We start from the raw sequence: 22,309 nt of genomic DNA, 5'->3' as shown, positions 1-22,309 counted from the left end.
AGATTCATCTCCTGTTTTCACATGTAAATTTTGACATGTTTTGTAGTAAATAGTTAGTTGAATTTACTACAAAACATGTTAAAAAGTATCACATGAAAACAGGAGGTGACTGTAAAACAAGTTTTTAGTCTCTCTTACAAAACTCATGAAAAAACAAATCAAAGGTATTATGTCACATCAGCGACTATTTCCAGGGAATGTCTAAAAAATATACTGTGAATGTCCAAAGAACATTCGTAGACATTCATGGAATGTTCCAGCAAGACATTCAAGGAATGTTTAAAATGCTGACACAGGACTTTCCTGGGACATTTAGGGGACGTTCTTGTGCTTTTGAGGACATTTCAGGAATGTTTTTAATGTCCTGTGTGTACATTCCAGGAACATACATGGAATGTTTGGTGTTATTAGGGTTAGACGCCTGAACCAAACAGAACCAAAAAACACAACTGGTCAATATAATAAAAAGACGCAAGCTAGAATACTTCGGTCACATTAGAAACACCCAGAAAAATATGAACTTTTGCATGTGATCATTCAGGACAAGATCCAAGGTAAACGTAGTCCTGGTCGAAGAAGGACATCATGTCTGAAAAATCTAAGACAATGGTACGAAAAATCGACTAAATGATTATGTAGAGTTGCTGTCAACAAAGTCACTACAATGAATATGGTAGCCAGCATGATATCCAATAATCCCGATTATGGAACTAAAAGAAGAAGAAAAGAAACGATAGAATACTAAAACTTAAGACAATAGCAACACTCATTCTATTATGTAAGCTGTCTCAGAAAATGACGGTAAAGTTTGGTGCCAACAAAGACTTAAACCGTTTAATGAAGAAGAAACTATTACACAATAATGTTATTTTAGAGTCAGAGTTCAGAGTATAGTGAAGTAATTACAAGGGTAAAAAAACGAATATTTTGACAAAGAGTTTCTTCGTGTTTTATTAAGTATTTAATAGTTGTTTGTCAACCAACAAAAACTTAATGACTTCATGCGAATTGCGTGCGATTCCTTTGTAGTAAGTGATGTTCCGGAAACCGCTGAACACCACGCAATCAGTGACATTAACCTTACACTCCTGCATTACCTATTACCATTAGAAGCATAAAAAACTGTTACCTTACTCTAATTACGCACTCCTTAATTGAATAACATTGTCTCTGTACCGCTATGACGCATAAATTTTACCGGTTCAACGTGTATTATACACTATTGACACCTGCATACAGGTGGGGGCTATATGCCCCATTAAGATATGGTGTAGAATGTAGAAGGTTCTTATAAAAAGGGTTACTTAATCAAAACTGAAAAGAGGTTAAGTAACGGTACATGAATAATCTCGATATTGATGACGGCATGCTAAGGAATCCCGACCCTTGTACGAGAGGCCTTGGGTGAACAAGATACCATGGGCGTGCCCGTTTAAAATTGATCCAAAAATATAATAATTCATTTCTTTTCCAATAGCTGCATCTGCTGGTTTTATATCGGGTTAGATTTACCCAGACAATAAACTATAGAATTACAAAAACATGTTAGATATAGTGTTTGTGGAGAATGTGGAAAATTTTGCGAATCTTGGAAGTGTCATAACCATAACACAAAACTGAGGTACAGAAGACGATATTCGTATGAGGATACGAAAAGCTAAACAAAAATTTTGCATGTTCAACCCTGTTTGGAGATTTGGACAGTATACTACAAAGACAGAGATCCGAATATTCCAGCATGTCTGTTCTACTCTACGGATGTGAAACCCGGAAAGTGACAAAAACCCTTACAGACAAAGTGTATGTCTTTGTTAACAAATGCCTACAAATAATTGCGTAAAAACTGGAGGGGCGTCACATTGAATGCCATAAATAAATTAGCAGCAATAATTATCTTCTTCTTCAGGTGCCATCTCCGCTACGGAGGTTGGAAATCATCATAGCTATTTTAATTTTTGAGCTGCATCCAAACCATTCTCACAGGTTCTTCAGCCATGAAATTCGTCTTCTTCCGATGCTTCTTCTGCCATCTATCTTTCCTTCCATTATGAGTCGCAGAATGCCATACTTCTCGCCCCGCATCACATGTCCCAGATACTGTAGTTTTCTTTCTTTAATTGTAAGTTCAACTTTCTTGTCTTTACCTATTCTTCTTAGTACTTCGTTGTTCATAACTCTATCTACCCAGGAAACTCTCATAATTCTTCTATAGGTCCACATTTCAAAGGCGTTAATTCGTCTCATTGTCTCTACATTAACGTCCATGATTCCACTCCATAGTATAGTACACTGTATACGTAATATTTTCATTTTTATAAAATTAGAACGTGCTTTTTCGATTTTGACTTTGATTTCTGCAGTGTAGTCATTATTTTCTGTTATAAATGTTCCTAGGTAAGTGTACTTTTTACTCTTTCGATCTGCTGGCCCTCTACTGTCAAGATTTCGTTAGTATTATGGTTGTTTTTACTAATTTTCATAAACTTCGTCTTTTTGATATTGAGAGAGAGTCCGTACTCCCTACTACACCTTACAATTTTACTCATGAGTCTTTTACTCATGAGCAATAATTATAGACAACCGATTAACACACATTGTGGAATGAATGTTAAGGAAGAACAAGCCGGCTTCAGACCAAGAGAGCCTTCGATCCGATCACACATATGATCATAGGGAAAGCACTACAGAAAATAGAAATGCCAGAAAAAGTAACAAATGTCATTAAAGAATTCTACAATAATACAGAAAGTCCTACACAACGTCATAACATCTGACTCAATAGCTAACGGAGTAAAACATGTTTTATCCCACCTACTATTTACCATTGTACTGAATTGGGTACCAACAAAGGCAAAACTCCTAATAGAGAAAATTACTGTGGATTAACACACAAACTGGAAGATCTAGAAAATCTAGATGACGCCGATGAAATATGCATCTTATCAAATTCAAAACAGGACATACGGTCGGAAAAATTAAAGAATACCCATGAACGATCACATCAATCACTTATTTTGTATTTTTGCTATCTTTTTCTATAACAAACGTTTGATACTTATATAAAAAGACAGCAAATATAGAGAATTAGTGATTGATGTGATCGTTCATGGGTATTCTTTAATTTTTCCGACTGTACATACATTCAAAGTAAAAATACTTCAAGAAGATCAAAGAAGTGAAACACAGTTTATGTTTCTTTTCGATTAAGAGGTGGTCATGCAGCCCCACTGAAGACGTCTGGAGAGACAGAAACAGCTGTCTGGGGATGGTCGACAACCTCTGAATTGAAAAGAAACATAAACTGTTTTTCACTTTTATCTTTACTCAGATTTTGAGTAGTTGAAACCTTTTTTCGTTGGACCTTTTCCTAGACGAGTAAAGCGGAATGTTACTGCATATTGTAGAGTCCTTTTCGCTTTTTTCATTTGTCGCCTCTTGTCTTATAAATTGTAGATGATAGTCAGACATTAAGGATGTTACCAGAAAGTGGTTTCCACAAAAAGTTTCAGATTTAAATTATTATTTATTATTTTAATAATGAAATTGGCATCTGGGACTCTTCATCTTTTCTTTTCAAGATCAAAGAAGGTTGGCTAGAAATAAACATCAACAAAACCAAATACATGCGATTTGGCAGGAACAATCAGCCTATTGTGATTGTGATCAACAACCAGAAAAATATTATAATTAATATAATACATAAAATAAATAAAAGGAATAAATAAAAATATTGTTGAATACAATAGTTATAAATAAAATTATTACCTTCTATTTTAAAATATTTTGATAAATTTTTTATCTGTTGCTACGTCTGCGATCAAACTAATTACATATAAAAGTATTTTGAACCCGGAAATCAAAAGTAAATTAGTAAGTATTTGCCTCTTCTAATTGTTTTGATATATTTAATATCCTATTAATATTCGAAATATCTCATGTATGGCAAAATTTTAGAGTGTGAACGACCTCTGAAATGAAAATATTGTGTGGTGGTATATTTAGAATAGCAAATGTCGATTACGATAATTGAACAATAATTGAAATATATTAGAGGATATTATTTGTCGGTGTTGCTTTGTTTATAATTATATTTTTTTATTTGTATAAAAGATTTGAGAATTTATAGAAGTGATCGCATTGATAGGTTATTCAATATTATACAGCCTTATATTAGCGATATAATATTTGTATGAAAAAAAAAGAGTCTCCAGATAAATAATTGACAACAATCGGGGAATTTATAGTATTACCATAAATCTAAGAGACTCATTAATATTCAGTTCAGCGGGATGCTATTGTTAGAGGTGTGAAATTATATAAACAAGGGATCATTTCATAAAACAGGTAGATCCCTTGTTTATGGAATTGCACACCTCGAACAATAGCACCCTGCTCAGCTGAATATTAATGAGTCTCTGAGAAAGTTGTTAGTACTATACAAGCCTAACCTACCTAAAATAGAAGTGAGCGTTAATACACCTGCGATGTAATTGCGCATTGTACAAACAGGTGTATAGAGAATGGAGTTGTTTGAGGTGTGCTCAATTTTTGAGTTAAAATATTATCTTTCTGAGTTTTAGTTCATCCAAAAGAGAACAGCAATTTTTTCCCCAGGTAGCCTAGACGGAGCAACCGCGATTCCTGAGCATTGAGGTCATGTACCATTATAGTGCGGTCACTGAAGGTTTTTACCTCCGATTTCGTTGAACCTCCATCGATTTTCATGAAAACTGGTGAGCAGTTAGAGGATACCTCATGGAATAAAGGTGACATGATGCTAACTTACGCTTTTACCCTCGAAGTGGATGCCACCCCTTTTGGGGGGTGAAAATGATTTTTTTTTAAATTTACTACAAATCGATAGAGGGACAAATTCTAAACAAAATTTGTTATATAAAGTTATTAACATAAATTAATACTTTTTGAGTTATTAAAGATCAAAGATTTTATTTTTTCGTAAAAAATGCATGTTTTAAAGCTGTTTTTCACGTATGACTCAAAAACTATGAGGTTTTACAAAAAAGTTATTATTACCAAAATTGAATACACTCTTCACTTAAAGAACTAAACTGATGTTAATTTAAAGTGAGTTATGGGTAATTGAATGTATATTTTTTTCGACGAGTGCTCAAATCTAAGTATTCAAGCTTAAATAACGGAAAAACGATGCATTTTATAAAATATACCTGTTAAACACTTGTCAAAGTACTTCGGAATACCTATCAAATGAGCTCCAGAAGAAGTTAATAGCATTAAAATTACGCAAGTTATGATGAAAATAAGAGAACCCTTTCGAATTTTTTAGGAAAAAGTGAAAAATAAAACATACGCCATTTCCACAAAAATTAAAATTGATAGTAATCGTTACAAGAATTTCTTTGTATTAACATAAGTAATGATTTTAACAATTTTCAGTGGTTTAGAATGCATATTTTCGAAAAAAAAAAGTATAATTTAAAAAAACTCAGAATTTTTAAAATTATCATTTTCATTTTTTTGATAATAACTCCAAAAATACTCAATATAAGTAAACAATGAAATATAACCAAATTTTAGTTATTTCCATATCAAATATTTTACCTTTTTTACTATTTCTGTAGGGTGAAAAATAACTGAGATAGAAACGTTTAAAGCTTAAATTTTGCTGCGAGAACCATGTAACCGTGGCCATTTAACCTTTGATTTTTAAAAATAAGGGGTTTAAAAGATTAAGTTCAACGTGTTTTAATAGCCTCTTGAATTATCTTTCCAATCGTTTTTAGGTGAACCTGATATCGTAAAAATTTAGGAAGTTATTAAAAAAAACGATAACATTTTTTGGAAAAAATTTTATACGATAAAGTTTGAAAAATTTTTGGAGCATAAATTTTAATGCTATCAACTTGTTCGGGATCTCATTTGATAGATATTGCTAAGTATATACTTTCAAAAATATTTAGTAAGTTTATTTTATAAAATGCATTATTTTCCCATAATTTAAGCTTGAATACTTAGATTTGAGCACTCGCCGAAAAGAATATACATTCAATTACCTATAACTCACTTTTAGGTCACTAAAAGGTTTTTGTAGTAGGGAGTTAATTTCATTTTTTATTAGCTTCAATTTTGGTAATAATACCTTTTTGTAAAAACTTATAGTTTTTGAGTTATTTATGAAAAATCGGTTAAAAACATGCATTTTTCGCACGAAAAATTAAAATCTTTAATATGTAACTCAAAAATTTTGATTTATTTTAATAACTTCATATAACAAATTTTGCTTAGAATTTGTCCCCCTATCTAATTATGGGGTTATTTTTAATAAAATAATTTTCATCTCCGAGAAGGGGTGGAATCCACTCACCAATTTTTATGCAAATCGATGGAGGTTAAACGAAATCGGAGGTAATAGCTCATAACCATCTTCAGTGACTGCACTATTAAGCACGAGCTTGGCGATGGTTGGCGAGGTAAGCCAATTCTAGTGTAGACAGCCAGTGACCAAAGTTAAAAACTAAGGTCACTGGCTGACTGTACGGGAACACATTTGGAGAAGAGGCAACTCTAGAGGAGTCATAAAATGAAAGGTAAACAATGGAGAAATGCGCATAACGTCGCCCATACGAAAGCCGAATCACTGCAGAGAGCATTCCAAACTAAAAACTTGTAAAGTGTCCCCAACGTTATGTCTGCAATTGGGTGGTGAGGGTTTGAAGGTAGTTAGGGGAACTAAAGTTGGCGCTAACTGAAGAGCCCCAACTATATTTAAAAAAAAAAAAGGATATTGTTCAAAGGTATAATTTTAAAAATGCACTGACTTTTTCCATATCCCCGTAAGCTTCAAGTAATTATTTCCTTACTTGTCGTAAGTCTCCACTTTTTATGATTATCAGTTGTTATGATTTCTTGAACAATCACTTACATCATTTGGTGTCTTATTTTTCGAATTACTTGAATCAAATGACAACTTCATTTTGTTCTCCTCTCTCAATATTGTTAATGTTAATAATACTTTTTGGTCAGTTTATCAATACACAATATTTTTATTATTTGTTGGTTGTCATATAAGTTCTTTGCTAAAAGTCTAGTTGGGTCTAGTCTTCTTCTTTGAGTATCATGCCCAAATTTTAGGAGTAGGTAGCTTCCATGACAATTTGCCGCTATTGTTCTCGATCTAATTCATCTACTGATAATTCACGAAGATTTCGGAGCCATGAATATTTCTCCCTATCAATTCCTCTTTTTCCCTCGATCTTTCCGTAAGTATGTATCTGCTTCTTCTTCTTCGTCATCATTCATGTCCACATCCGAACATAAGCCTCTTCAAGTATTCCTTTCCATTGTTCTTTATACTTACTTACTTTCCGTGTCCGGAACACCAACAACTTTAAATTCTGTATTTCCAATGGTTGGCCACATAGATGGCCCTGTCATTTGCTATAATTAAGTCTTGTTCTGTGCAGGTCTCTCTCATCTCTGTGCATGATAGTAGATGCCGGCTGGTCTGAACCGCGCCACAGTCGCAGGTATCGTCCTCCTGGTATCCCCATTTTTTCAGGTTACTAGCACAACGTGAAACGCCGGTTCTTAGTCTGTTTAGCGCTTTCCAAGTCGGATACGGTAAATTGTGTCCAGCAGCCATTTCCTCCGAGGGAGGAAAATGTGTCGCGGTAGCTGACGCTTGCCATAGGTGTATTCGGCGCGTCTCTGGCGCTTCGGGGATGGATCTTGATGTTTTCAGGAAGCTTTTCCGAGATCTTAGTCTGCTTGGCTGAGTTTGGTGGTCATATAAGGGGTGTCTTCGGTCCGTCTCCTGCTTTTTCCGTTCTACCTCTGACGTGACCTTCCTCCTGATAGGTGGTGGAGCAATTCCAGCAATGGGGTATACCTCTTCGATAGGTGTCGGTTTCAGGCAACACGATATTATACGGACCGTTTCATTTAGAGCCACGTCGACGTTCTTTGCGTGAGCAGAGTTTGCCCATACTGGTGCTCCAAACTCCGCGGCCGAAAAACATAATGCCAAGGCAGAAGTGCGGAGAGTGTGTGGTTGTGCTCCCCATTTTGTATTAGTTAGCTTGCGGATGATATTATTTCTGGCACTTACTTTCTTCTTGACATCTTGACAGTGGTATCGGTAAGACAGAGTTCTATCCAGACGGACGCCAAGGTATTTTGGCGTCTTGTTGTGTTCCAGCATCTGACCACGCCATTCCACCTCCAGCGACCTTGGGGCATGCTTGTTTCTCAGGTGGAAAGCACATACCTGGGTTTTTGTGGGATTGGGTTTCAGATGGTTTTTATCATAGTATAGAGCTAAGTCTCCCAGGGCATCTGTCAGTTTCACTTCGACTTCATTGAAGGTTCTTCCCTGAGCTGCCACCGCTGTATCATCAGCGTAAATAAATTGCCTTGTTTGTTGGTGTATGGGTTGGTCGTTGGTGTATATGTTGTATAGAATGGACGCGAGGACACTTCCCTGTGGTAGCCCATTTTTTTGGTCCCTCCACCGACTGTTCTTGGACTGGAGCGTTACGTAGAAGCGTCTATTCTGGAGGAGACATTTCACTAACCTTGTTAGTCGGAAATCCTTTGTAGTTTCGTAGAGTTTTGCGAGTAGCCGTTGATGGTTAACTGTATCATAGGCGGCAGTTAGGTCTATGAACGCTACTCCTGTTATTTCCTTCCGTTCAAAACCATCTTCAATATGTTGGGTTAGATTAAGAATTTGACTGCAGCAGCACTTTCCGGGCCTGAATCCTGCTTGTTCTGGAATAATTTTAGTCTCCACATATTCTGCGATCCGGTTCAGTATCATTCTTTCAAAGGCCTTGAAAAGGTGGCACAAGAGAGATACAGGTCTAAAACTCTTTGTATCCGCCGGATCCTTCCCTGGTTTTAAGAGGGCTACCACTCTAGCTTTTCTCCAGATTTTGGGGATTTGTAATGTACGGATGCAGCAATTCATCATTTTTATGAGCCACTCTACGGTTTTTACTCCAAAGTTCTTTATTTGCTCTGTTCGTATGTCGTCCAGGCCAGCCGCTTTATTATCTTTCATTTGATGGATCGCGCCTCTCATCTCCTCTAGACAAAAAGAGGTACCTAGAACATCTCTTTCTTCGTCGATATTCCGTTGAGCTCTCGCCTTGTTCTTTCTTGATGTCGTCTTACCGTTCATTAGAAGATGATGAGCTATCTGATCGGGTGTGACTTCTGTCATGTTGACTGCCGGAGCAGCGGGATCGTTGCCAAGATTCCGAATCAGCTTCCAGGCACGTCTACTGTTTTGTTTCAAGTCCAGACTCGTGACCAGCTTGCACCACCTTTCCGTTCTGTTGGCGGATATCGCATGTAACATTTCCTCCCCAGCCTGTATTGTCGCTTCCGAGAAAGGGTCTTCTTCATATAGCTGTTCGTATCTTTTAAGTAGGGGTTTAGATTCTTCATTGCGCCCCGCTATGTACTCAGTTCGACAACCTCTAGGGATAAATTTCCGTGATACTTGCTTTACGATTTCTACAAATTTATCGTATGAATCAGGGCAAGGTTCTAGCTGGGAAACTTCTTGATCCAATGTTTCAGATTGTTCTTTATTAAACGCTACTTGTAGCCAATTTTCCCGGCAGTCCGTTTCAGATCATCTCATAGGAGGTCTGCCTCTGGGTCGTTTGTGTTGGTATGGTCTCCAGGTTAGAAGTGTCCTGTGCCATTTGTTTAGATCGCTCCTAGCTACATTTCCAGCGTATTCCCATTTTAATTTTACTGATGTTTGTACCACATCGGTGACTTTGGTTTCCTGTTTTATCCATGTGTTTGTTTTCCTGTCCGTAAGTGATATGCCTAGCATTGCTTAGTATCTGCTACCTCTCAATGTATCCCCCAGATATTTAAATTTTCTCTTTTATATCATCTTCGTCAAAACACCTTTGCCTTGACGTATTCTGTGTACGACTTTTCTATGTTTGAAATGCGTTGAGACCATAAGATTTTGAGCATTCTACGATATGACCACATCTCTAAGGCGTCTAATTTGTTCATCATATTATGATCTAGCCTTCACTAACTTCTTGATTCCAATTTGATGTTGCAAAAGTCTTAGATTTTTATCACCTATTCCAATAATTTCTAGATACTCAAACAGTCTACCATGTTGAACCCTATCAAACGCCTTTTCAAAAACTATAAAGCATACGTAAATTGGTTGCTGTACTTCCAATGATTTTTGAAGTAATGTTTGCATTGAGAAAAAATTTGTTCTCCCAGGGTCTGTAGGTTTCCTATTTTTGCTGAGCGCCCAAAGTTCTCTAAATTATTCCAGCAATTGTTTTGTTTAGAAGACGAACATACCTTTTCTTATTTCTTATTCTCATTTACTAAAGGTTTAATGCTTAGTAAATTAAAATATATAAATATAATATATTTTTGTTATTGAATTTCAAAAACATCTACCCCGCCTGTGTACGCACAAGGCCTCACCTGTATCTTCTTTATGTTGTCTTCTTTTTGTACCCACACTAAAGCTGGTAGAACTAGTACAGAATGACCACCTCTGTAGATTACTACCTTCACTGGAATGTGTTCGTTCCGTTCGTTCATATCGATGATAAAAAAGTGGAACCGTTAGCTTTTGATATTGTTTTAATGAGCAATGCGTTCGATGTTGGGGAGTTTCATAATTTGTAGGTTAGAAGTTGTTTGTAGGAGGAAACTAACGATTGTGAAGAATGAAAAATGGTAAAAGAATTATGTTTGTAAATGATGATCGAAGTGGTCGGAATTCTTAGATACTATGGGAAAATAAGCAAAATTTAACTATATTCAGGACATTGCAATAGCCAGGCTATTACAATATACATACATAAGAATACGTGGCTATCGAGAAAAATGTATTTCTACAAGAGCGTAGTCCAAGAGATTAGATCCCAACGACTAAAATGGGCTGCAATGTCCATAGACTGCCTAATAGGGACCGTTCAAGTATTACGTAACGCAGGTTTGGGGGGGGGGGGGTCAAAAATCTTCAAAAATTGCGTTACGTAATAGTTAAACGCCCATTACAGTGCGTTACGTAGGGGGGGGAGGGGGTCAAAAATCGCGTTATGTAATACTTGAACGCTCCAAACCGTCTTAGCAAGTTAATCTGGGAGGAAGCCACGACAGGGAAAATTCCCTTAGCGACGTTCACGAACGTGATGGAGAGAGAGATAACATATATGGTCAGATTTAAGAACAATGGGGCTACCCACTGACTTAACTATAGAGATGGAAGCGGGTTATGCAGTCAGTTAAGACTCACACTGGGTTGTAGTGCTACGAAAATAAGAATACGTCAGCGTATGCGTCAGTGCTTGCCATATAAGCCAGATGGTCTAAATTTACCCATGAAAATTGAAGTGATTGTCTATATAACAATAATAAGACCAGTGTTAACACATGGAGCAGAAACTTAGTCATTTACATAGAAGAAACAATAACAACTGTTTAAACTTCTCGAGCGAAAAATCCCAAGAAGAATAAATGGAGAAATAAAAACAAAATTTGTTGAGCAGCCGTTGCAACTTTTAGTTGTATAGCAGTTTTGGGGAACCTGCTGTTGAAAAATTCATTAAAGTAGGTCGCCTTATAGCCTTGTAGCAGGGATAGGACATAATATATTATAATGAGGTGGAGGAAGATGCAACATTTAGAAAAGTCTTTGCCCGATGGGGCAACGAGCCAGAGAAAGACCGTAACTTAGGTATTAGTAGTATTCGCGCTGTATAACCCGAACGTATTCAGAGTAAGTTCGGATTTAATTTCCAAGGCGCAGGCGTAAACGTAAACTTAAACTTATCCTGGACATGTTCAGGATTTCTCGCTCCACGAACAATTTTCGGATTCGTAATGTAATGACGGGTTGCATACATTAATGTTAGAGAAGGAAGCCTTTTCTTCTTGTCCCTTTCTTATTTCGAAATCAACAAATTTGTATTTCAACAAAGAGAAAGAGAATAACAATAACAGCAACAGGCAAAGGATTAACTTAATATTCAATGACTTTCTTAGAAGTTAGAAATTTGATTAGCGTCTTTATTATTTCGACAATGTAATTTGGTATTTCCACGCCGAAATCCGGCTTAAATTTTTGTAAAGAGTAAAAGATTGTTGAGTTACTTGGAAATTGCAGCTTGTTATTTAGATATAAAAATTACCTTTAACTTCCTGGGGCTTGAACATTATCTGAAGGAAGGAATAATTTAGTAAAGCAATCATTTCCAATTTTGATATATTGAATTCGAGAGGTTGTGGCATTGTGTTGTGGTTTATTACACCACAAAAATAATGAAACATAACAAGACACAAGTAATAGTTTCAGAATAAGTTTGATGTGTTGTTTATGATTCATTATTCAATAAGAGAATAATTTAACTCATAAATTAAACTGAAAAATAAACCACATGAATATGTAGGTACTTATAAGCTCATCTAGATAGAAGAAATTATGTAAAAGCAGAGTACAATTTATTGTAATACTGCCGTAATAGAATAATTATCGAATATCGAATGAAACGTAATAAGATAATAATACTAGAAAAGGTACCTACTTATTTATAAACATACTAAATGGAAAACATTGACAAAAACAACTAAAAAAGCTTTAATATAAAAAATATTAAAATTTGTTTGAAGAATATTGAAATGATACAACACTTTACATAATTTAAAAACTTTAAAAACCAGAATCTACATCTACAAGTTGTTTAACAAAACAATATTTTAGGTTAAGAATTGGACGGAGTAAGAACAGAATAATGGTCAGAATGTCAAGAAATTCTTCCCAAATATTTTGTGCGCCTGTGCGAACTTAAAATCTGAAACAAAATCCTCGAACGTCGAGAGGGTATCCAGGACACGTTCAGGATCTTTTTTTTCTATACTGCGCGAACACCGAATTAAAAATCCGGAGGGTGTTCAGAGGGAAAAATTCGACCTCCGCGAACGCTTGATTTTGTAATGCGCAGGCGTTCTCCCTCTGGGTACGTTCGGGTTGTCCAGCGCGAATAAAGCTCTTGACAACTTAGAGTACGATTTAAAATCCATTGAAGTTAGAGCATGGAGAAGAGTTGCCAGAGACAGTGGTCAATGGAGGATTGTTCTGAAGAAGGCTTTAGCTCAGGGGTGGGCAAAAGCCGGCCCGCGGGCCGGATCCGGCCCTTTTGCTTACTTAATCCGGCCCGTTGACAAATCCCGCAAGCAGTTTTTGTATCTCCTTTTCTCCGCCAAAAACATTAGCCTATGCAGAACGTATGTACGCGGTGTCGTCCACCGGCCCGGGAGACATTTTGAAAATTTCATTTTGGTCCGCGTTTAAAAGTATTTGCCCACCCCTTTTAGCTCATAGTGAGCTGTGGTGCCAGTAATGATGATATAACACTGTCTTATCTTTTAAAGACAATCGTGAACATTAAAAATAAAATCCTAACAAAAATATTACACAGAACAGTGCCTAAATTTAAAAAGTTTAAGTTTGCGAATTCTGCAGCTCTATTTATTTCTAGAATTTAATAAATTACTATGTTGATTGTTATGGCAATCAAAAATTTAATTTTAGACCATTTTATTTATTACTAACTACATACTATATACAAACCATATTATATTTTTCTTTATTTCTATTTTATTCTTTGTAAACAACACCTTCCAAAATGCTATCAAAGTTTTATAGGTACACACTACACACTATTATATTATATTATTATTACCTAAACCTCCTTCAAAAATCCGGCACGATTAATAATAATAACCGAGACCTATCTATTGAACACATATATCTACTACGTAGTAATATTGCGTTGCACCTGACAGACCCGCTTTCTCTTCTTTCTAGAATTTTCGACCATTTTAAAAGAAAGATCAGGGTTACCGTGATGATTCATCAGTAATGGAAATATACTACATACCTTGGAAACAAAAAATTTAATATTTTTTTATTGTCTTTGAACAGCTTGATCCATTCAGCCACGATAGATAATATTGTTTGCTACAGTATTAAGTACATATATAGGCCAGGAACGGAAGCTTTTCACCTCGCAATTTTTATATTTGCTTGAAAATTTAAGAATAAATAGTGAATAGTCCAAGGATCAAAATCTATATGGATTCCGAAAGGCGCTTTTACCATGCGGGTGGTTGCCACCCCATCTCGGGGGTGGAAATTTTTTATTATATTTTTACCGCAAAAGTTGATAAAACATTCATTCTAAGCAAAAAATGTTCTATACATTTTTTTGAGAAAATTAATTGTTTTCGATTTATTCGATATCGAAAGTGTTAGTTTTGTATAGAAAAAATCAATGTTTTTCGATATAGGTACTCATTTACGATTCACGCAAATTTTGCCGTAGAAAAATTTTTTTAAACCTAGTTCTTGGGATTTAACCTATTATTATATTGAAACATTTTTTCGTATCTCTGATGCTAATCTTTCTATTCTTAAGAAAATGGCATTTTTACCAAACTACAAAAATTCGTTATTCGCTTTTAACTCTAGTTTTTTAAAAACTAATCATTCTAACCCAGTCAAACTTCTAGAATCTATTAATAATACATAACTAAATAAGAATGAATAAGGCCCATGACTAAAAACACCGCTAACTTACATTATTATGCTTCCAATTGGATTTCTTCTTTTTTTTTCAAAAAAATGTATTGATTTTTTAACCGTAACTTTTTTATTTTTGATCTTAGAAAGTTTGGTAAAAAACAATTTTGTAGGCTTTTACAAGGTCTATAAGCCTTTTAATATTAAATCTTTTTAAAATCCTCAGTCGCAAAAAGAGGTGACTTTGAAAGGGTTAGTAAAGGTGGTTTTTGCATGTTATTACAAGTTTTAATTGTCAATAGCTCACTCAATTTTTGCCGTAGAAAAAATTATTGCAAACCAGGTTCTTGGGAATTAAATAAGCTACAATTTCATATTTAAACATTTTTTCGTTTTTTGATGCTAAACTTGCTATTCTGAAGAAAAGGCCATTTTTTTCCAAACCACAAAAATTCGTCATTCGCTTTTAACTCCATTTTTTTAAAAACTAATCATTCTAAGCCGGTCAAACTTCTAGAACCTATTATTAATATACAAATAAAAAAGACCAAATAAGGTCAATGACTACTTTTAACTAGGGTGGTGATTAGGGGGTTGCTGGCGATCACTTTTTCGCTGAAAAAATAGGGACTGACATTCTTTTCATTATAAGTCACTTAATTTTTGAGCTAGAGACTTTTTTTTTATTTCTGGAGATAGATATTTTTAAGTACTTTAAATTAATGTTGTTCTGAAGCTATTTCCTTGTGGCATTTTTATAATTAAGTATTTTCTATGGGAAATAAGCCACAATTTTACTAAAAAATGAATTTATTAACGTTTCGAAGCCCAAATCGGGTTTCGTTGTTAAATTAGTTTAAGCAAGTTGTCGTCGAAAAATGGATAGTTTTCGCGTCTTTTGACTTTGAAACTACAATATTTAGCATTTGACGAAGAAGAGCCAACATATAATAATGTATAGCTCGATTACTATTGGTCTTAAAGAAAATTAAAAAAACGGGTTTGTTTATTTTTTCAAACGGTACATTTTTGTTAAGTAAAGTTGTTTTGATAAGCCGAAAACTGTTGGAGTTATTAGCAGAAAACTTATTAAAAACATTGATTTTTTCGATATAAAACTAACGCTTTCGATAGCGAATAAATCGAAAACTGTCAATTTTATCAAAAAAATGTATAGAACGTTTTTTGTTTAGAATGAACGTTTTTACCAACTTTTGCTATTAAAATATAATAAAAAGTTTTCACCCCAGACATGGGATGTCAACCACCCCCATGGTAAAAGCGCCTTTCGGCATGATATAGATTTTGATGCTTGGACTATCCACTACTAATTCTCAAATTTTCAAGCAAATCGATCCATTCTGTAAAAATTGCGAGGTTTTGTCCTATTTTAAGCTTCATTATTTGGACTAATAAGAATATTATAATACACAATATGCTCACATATAAAAAATCTTCGTAATTAAACAAACTTTTTACAGACGAAAATACTTTATTTTAGATTTTATTAATAGTCCTGTCGCCCGGGGGGGTACAACGGCCTCCTTTATTCAGATGGACTTACCCAAGTTTTTTTCATGTATTTTGACCCGTAGAATACGAATTTTTTGGGTAACAGTTGATCCGGATGTCGATAAGATTGTTATTGACCAAGAACTTGAGGAATTACATAACAGAGGTTTCTCACAAAACAAAACATTTTTTTTTGTATTTTTTGGGTCATTCTAAGTAAAAAATGCTCTAACAAGTTTTCCCGTAGGATGCTCAGTTTTCGAGATAAACGCGGTTGAACTTTCAAAAAATCGAAAAACTGCAATTTTTAAACCCGAATAACTTTTGATTAAAAAATAAAATAGCAATTCTGCTTAGCGCCTTTGAAAATTCATGTCAAATTATATCGGTTTTGATTATTTGCATTGCTTAAAATTTATTGTGTTATTGTTAAACAAAGCTACAAACACCTAGTGCGTGAGTGATGTTTTCTATGATTTCTCATTTAAAATCGAAGGAGTAGGTAGAATAGGCACTAGTGCAATCGAGGCTATTTCTATGTAGCATGCGTTAAAATGCATGTAAAGGCACGGGAAACACTATGTGTTTATAGCTTTGTTAAACAATAAAAAAATAAATTTTTAGCAATGCAAATAATTAAAACCGATATAATTTGACTTAAACTTTCAAATGCGGTAAGCAGACTGGCTATTTTATTTTTTAATCAAAAGTTATTCGGATTCAAAAATTGCAATTTTTCGATTTTTTGAAAGTTAAACCGCGGTTATCTCGAAAACTAGCCATCCTACGAAAAAAATTGTAGAAACATGCTTAGAATGTCCCAAAAAATACCAAAAAAATGTTTTGTTTTGCGAGAGATCGCGGTTATGTAATTCCTCAAGTTCTTGGTCAATAACAATCTTATCGACATCCGGATCAACTGTTACCCAAAAAATTCGTATTCTACGGGTCTAAATACATGAAAAAAACTTGGGTAAGTCCATCTGAATAAAGGAGGCCGTTGTACCCCCCTGGCGACAGGACTATAAACCTACTATTTAATTTACAGTTTGAGTGCTATTGGCCCCGTTCATCAATTCTGTCATAGTTATGAACAATGTCATTAACTTATTCATAGCTCTAAAATTAAACCGATGATGGGCTGATGTAACAAAATACATACAATACAATAGTTACAGCATGTACAATCTCGAATAAACCGTTTAGTCCTGACTATATTCATTCCAAATTTAACTTTTAAACCCTACCCGGGGTACTGGAGTACCTCAAGAAAAAATAATTTTATTATGATTCTTGGAATTTTAAAGAGTCAGCGCCGACCCTCCAACGCCTGTTAAGCTGCACCCTCACCATCGCGAATAAAGTTCGGTCTAGGCAAAAAATTTAGTGCTATTTATGTGCTAATTAGTTGCTCTAATCCGAATTTTGTTGCTCAAACCGTGGAAGGTAATCGCGTTGAAAGTGGGGGTCCAGTTTAATGGCAAGCTGGACCCACCCCACATCGAAAAAAGTTTAAACTTCTTGATTTGTTGGGTGAAAAATTTACTTCTGTTTATGTGCTAATTAGTTGCTCTATTTCGAATTTTGTTGCTCTAAGCGTTAAGCAGGAAATCCCATTTGAAAGTGGGGCGGGCCAGCTTCTCATTAGATGTACAACGAAAGACTCGTATATTCACTAAAACAATGAACAATATAATCAGATACGGGTATATTTCGATGGTACGTGTTCCCTAAATTAGTTTAGTACCATATATGTAAGAGCAACTAATTTATTTAACATAGAACAGAGACACATATAGCGCGGAGCAAGGTCGGGTGGGATAAACTAATGCATTTGCAAGTTCTACGGTTAGCAACAAAATCGGATACCAATATATTTCGACAGTATGTGTTCCCTAGACTATTTTAGTACCAAATATGTGCGAGCAACTAATTTATTTTACACGAGACAGAGGAATATAAAGCGCAGTGCAACGTTGGGTGGGACGAAGTAATAAATTTTTAAGTTCTATGGTTAGCAACAAAATCGGGTACCGGTATATTTATATAATACATGTTTCCTAGAATATTTTAGTACCAAATAATATGTGCTAGCAACTAGTTTATTTTACACGAGACAGAGAAATATAAAGCACGGTGGGATGAAATAATACATATATAAATATATAAACTAAAATAAAAATGTATACCATTTTTATTCAGTTGCAATGCGAAGGCAAAACAATCATTATTTTTCACTTAGAACAGGGAGCGCGGTCCAGCACTCTGAATCGACGATTTTCGACTCTTATTGGAGTCATCATCGGAGAGGCGTAGGCCTGCTGCTCTCTGCTCGAAGTGACCAAACCTTGAAAGCTTATCCCCACATTGCAACTGATGTGTATGGATTAGGTGACTAGCGTCATCTGGCAATTGAAACGTAAAGGTTTCAATCCTAATAGCAACATTAATAATATTGAAAAATATTAAAAATATTACTAAAAGATTTTTAAATGAAAACGTTTTGGTCCATTTCCTTGGTAACACCTCCATGGCTTCTACAATTTGTAATCCAGATGGATGCTGAAACGAAGAAGGCAAGAGGGACTTCAAAAAAGTTGCAATTCACAACCCCCGTCTGCAGCTTGGTAACAGCCTGGGAGGTAGTGTCAAATTTGACCGGAGCATTTTAGCATGGCTGTTTTCTTTTTATTTAGGTAGGTGTTCCAAAGCTTATTAACAAATGATGTGTCAGCTGGCCCAAAACCGGGGATTTTAGACAAGAAAAGGTAAAATATGAAAGTTGATGGACCAACGCTACAACTTAAATGTCAAATATTTATACACGTTACTCGGAACATTTGATAGCCTTGCTTACTTGGCTCCTACCTTTCACTCAGGAGATCCAGGTTCAAATCCTGACGCGGAAAATTCTTTTTGTTTTTTAAATTGACATTTTATTTTGAAAAATAATTATTTTTATACCACGTTTTTATTTTTTATACGAGACAATATAAAAAAATCTATTTGTCTTTTATAGAATCGAAAACTATGCATTTTTGGTCATATTATGATTGATCTTAATAAGCAAATTTGTTGTATATGAACCTCTGAAGGTTCCTGAGTTGGTAAGAACAACAATCTAAGTGGAAAGGGAGACATTATTTGTTATTTTTTTTTGGACAAACTGTTTTTTCTTAATTTTATATGTTGTAGAACCGAAAGATACAATCCTAAATTTTCACTTTTCTCTCACCAACCCCCATTTTTTAATAGCAATCTAAATATTTCCCTATTCTCTATAATACATAAAAATGATGTTTGTCTGTACCTATGTCCCTTATAGAATCGTAAACTATGCATTTTGTAGAAAAAAGTATAGGTACGCAATATTTTTTAGTAGTTTTTGGCTTTCTGGTAATTTTTAGGTATTAAACTTTCAAACATTATTTAGTTTTAAGGTGGTACGAAGTTTGCCGGGGTCAGCTAGTTAATAATAAAAAACTATTGGACTAGTGTGGCAAAGATTAAAAAGTATAAATCAATAACTTATGAATTTTAGATTGTAATAAAAAAGCGTCAGCTGCATCACGTACGTTGCGAAAAATGTTAGCTGGCCAAGTGGACATGCCGTGGTATTATAAAAATAACTATTTTTCAAAACAAAATGTCAATTTAAAAAACAAAAAGAATTTTCCGTGCCAGGATTTGAACCCGGATCTCCTGAGTGGAAAGTAGGAGCCAAGTAAGCAAGTCTATCAAATGTTCTGAGTAACGTATATAAATACTTTATATTTAAGGTGTAGCGTTTGTCCATCAACTTTCATATTTTACCTTTTCTTGTCTAAAATCCCCGGTTTTGGGCCAGCTGACACATCATTTGTTAATAAGCTTTGGAACACCTACCTAAATAAAAAGAAAACAGCCATGCTAAAATGCTCCGGTCAAATTTGACACTACCTCCCTGGCTATAAAGTTGCAACGGAAAATGGACCTAGTTACTCTATAGGAGTATACTAATACAAACTAAAATAAAAATGTATACCATTTTTATTGAGTTGCAATGCGAAGACAAAACAATCTTATTTTTCACTTAAAATAGGGAGCGCAGTCCAGCACTCTGAATCGACGACTTTCGACTCTTATTGGAGTCATCATCGGAGAGGCGTAGGCCTGCTGCTTACCAAAATTACTAAAAATCTTTTAGTAATATTTTTAATGTTTTTCAATATTATTAATGTTGCTATTAGGATTGAAAACTTTACCTTTTAATTGCCAGATGACGCTAGTCACCTAATCCACACACGTCAGTTGCAATGTGGGGATAATCTTTCAAGGTTTGGTCACTTCGAGCAGAGAGCAGCAGGCCTACGCCTCTCCGATGATGACTCCAATAAGAGTCGAAAATCGTCGATTCGGAGTGCTGGACTGCGCTCCCTGTTCTAAGTGAAAAATAATGATTGTTTTGCCTTCGCATTGCAATTGAATAAAAATGGTACACATTTTTATTTTAGTTTATATTAGTATTACTCCTATACACCGAGAGAACAATTTCTTTTCTCCTATAACACCGATTTCTTTGAGCAATATTTCTTAAAAGTTAACATATCCTATTAACTTAAACATACCGGTTCACATATAAAGAAACGAGTTTTTTAAACACAACTCAATAATTTCTTACAGATAATTTCTTCAATACTAAGAAATGCATTAATGGTTACATTTAATTTTCTTATCCTAAAGTTTTTATTTCTTAAATTGAAAACTACAAATATTTTGCAGTATAAGAAATATAATGTTAAGTTAATCCATATTTATATTTGTGAACAAGAAATTTTCTTGCAATCAAATAAATATTTTAAACCACAAGAAATAATTCTTCAGAAATACCCTCTGTAGTAACTGTGGTTATAAAATAAAAACTTTGTCATTAATGCCGAAATGTTACTTGCAAAGAGATTTTCTTCCACAAAAGAATTGCGCAGATTAACTATTTATGATTTAGTCGTCAGTGTTTGTCAAGATGGCGTGATATGTTCATGTTCATATAGATGGATTTTTGATTTATTGGTGTTCCTTAAAAATTAACGGATATTTTGAAGGTACGTACATATATAGGTATTAAATAAAAGTAAGTTGAGTAATTTAAGATGTAATAATAATATTGTTGCGTATCCGAATGGTTAAAAAAGAAACATAATAGTATCTTTGTATGCTTTTTAGGTATAATGATGGACGACTCTGAAATAAAGGAGCTTATTATTCTAACTGGGAAATATGCCACAATTTAAAGCTGGGACAGAATGATATTAATATATAGCTTCAGAACAATATTAAGAAAGGAGTTATTAACCAACTGCGGGGCCTCCCAGAAATGGTAGAACTTGATACATGTAAGTACCTTTTTAAAAATGTGTATACTTATGTATCAACTATAATAGGTTTCTTGAATGTATCGTCTTCTATAAAAATATACAATACAACGCTATATCAAACATGGCGGGTGCAACGCTGAGGATGTTTTCTGTTAATTTATTTGAGATAAAGAAATCAGTTAGTCTAAAAGAAATATAATATGTTTATGGTTAAGAAATGTTATTGCCGTAAACCGTGAATTAGTTAATATATATTAAATGACTTAGATGTAAACTAATAATAATTTCCCGTAATAAAATTTCTTAATGATTAGGTATGCTGTCTCTTTTAGATTATAAAAATTAAGAAAACTACATATTATTATGTCTGCTTCAATGTTTTCATTGGTTGTATTTTCCCTCTTGTTTTAGCTAAACAATGTTTATTGTGTGACTTAATATTATACAGATAAATAATTAATATTTCCTTAACAAAAAGAAAAAAATAAACAAAGATGTGTAGGGTAAATAATGCCATGTTTGAACTAAATATGGTTGATTATTATTAGTATTAATAGTTCATATGTGGGGCCGTGTATTTTTTTTTTTTTGTATTTCCTAAATTTGTCAAAATAAATATCTATATCTTTATAAAAAACATTTTATTAAAGTAAGTTTACTCTTTCTACATAACGATTTTGTTTTAGTGAATTGCTGATACACAAAGTGCTATTAACAAAAGAAGGAAAATTTGGCGAAGTTGGATTTGCCTCTCCATCCTTTTATTGTTGTGTAGAAGCCAGTGGTTTAAGAGTGGAGAAAATATTTGTATGTAATAGTAACGTTTTATGTATTGTTTTATTAATAAATAATGATTTTACCTTAACACAATGATTTATTT

At 34.3% G+C, this 22,309-nt stretch overlaps 1 protein-coding gene across 2 annotated transcripts in view; it reads right to left on the bottom strand.

Annotated features, from left to right (window-relative positions):
* LOC114332141 (PR domain zinc finger protein 1) overlaps positions 1-22,309 on the bottom strand; it is a 204,395-nt gene that overhangs the window by 159,474 nt on the left and 22,612 nt on the right. The gene's annotated exons all lie outside the window — the stretch shown is intronic.

Source organism: Diabrotica virgifera, chromosome 7, assembly GCF_917563875.1.
Source record: "Diabrotica virgifera virgifera chromosome 7, PGI_DIABVI_V3a".
In the NCBI taxonomy this organism is placed as follows: domain Eukaryota; kingdom Metazoa; phylum Arthropoda; class Insecta; order Coleoptera; family Chrysomelidae; genus Diabrotica; species Diabrotica virgifera.
The sequence above is the reverse complement of the archived record's forward strand: the minus strand, read 5'-3'. Positions and strand labels throughout refer to the sequence as shown.